Source organism: Otolemur garnettii, unplaced genomic scaffold (assembly GCF_000181295.1).
Source record: "Otolemur garnettii isolate 467f Iridium unplaced genomic scaffold, OtoGar3 scaffold00220, whole genome shotgun sequence".
Taxonomy (NCBI): domain Eukaryota; kingdom Metazoa; phylum Chordata; class Mammalia; order Primates; family Galagidae; genus Otolemur; species Otolemur garnettii.
In genome coordinates this window covers 2,155,112-2,156,016 of record NW_003852615.1, presented here as the reverse complement: position 1 = coordinate 2,156,016, position 905 = coordinate 2,155,112, and the positions used below count along the sequence as shown (strand labels likewise).

At 38.6% G+C, this 905-nt stretch overlaps 1 protein-coding gene across 3 annotated transcripts in view; it reads right to left on the bottom strand.

The window, feature by feature from the left end:
• Positions 1-905, bottom strand: part of ABI3BP (ABI family member 3 binding protein) — a 233,430-nt gene that overhangs the window by 27,556 nt on the left and 204,969 nt on the right. The gene's annotated exons all lie outside the window — the stretch shown is intronic.

The following is a 905-nucleotide window of genomic DNA, read 5'->3' as shown; positions in this document are numbered from 1 at the left end:
AGCAATATAGACAGATCTCTAAATGATTATGTTGATAAAAGAAGCTAGACAAAAATATAAGAAGAGTTTATACTATATTTTTCATTTATATAAAATTCCATAAAGTGCAAAGTAATCTATAGTAGAACAGATCTGTGGTTACCTAGGAACTAGGGTTTGAGAGAGAGGAGAGGGATAGACTACAAAGGTACACGAGGGAACTTTTGGAAGTGATTAAAGTGTTCATTGATTGTGATGATGGTCTCTCATCAGCATATACATGTGTTAAAATTCATCAAATGATACACTTAAGAAAAAATATTATAAAAGGAAATACTAGGCTTTCTATAATGTATCTCTCCTAATATTGTAGATTATTGCTCAAAAGTGTTCTTTATGTCTATGGAGGGAGTATACGTCCCCACTTTGTAGTTTGAACTTGGCTATGTGACTTTTTTGTCTATTACATATTGGCAGATATGATACAGGAAGTAGCTTGAAATGTGGTTGTGCATTTGAATGTCTTCTTTGACTTTGTATTGTCATAAGAACAGCTTCATGTCTGCTCCAATTCATTGTTGGTCCTTCATCTTGGGCATCAGAGTGAACATATGTGTGGGGGGTGGGACCAGAGACCAACTCACAAGAGACCCAGCTGTCCCTGCTGCTTCAAGCAGAAATACCTCGTTAAGCATGTTCTAGAGCAGCTGACTCCCAGTTGCCTTGGAGACACATGAAAAATAAATCCTTATTATAGAAGGCTACTAAGATTTTCTGGTTGTTTGTTATCTAGCAATAGCTGACTGATACACTCACAAAAATAGCCTTGTCAAAAGTGAGATTTGGGCTCAGGGCCCAAAGCTCAGTCAGCAGGGTGCCGACCACATACACCAAAGCTGGCAGGTTCGAGCCCAGCCCAGGTCCTG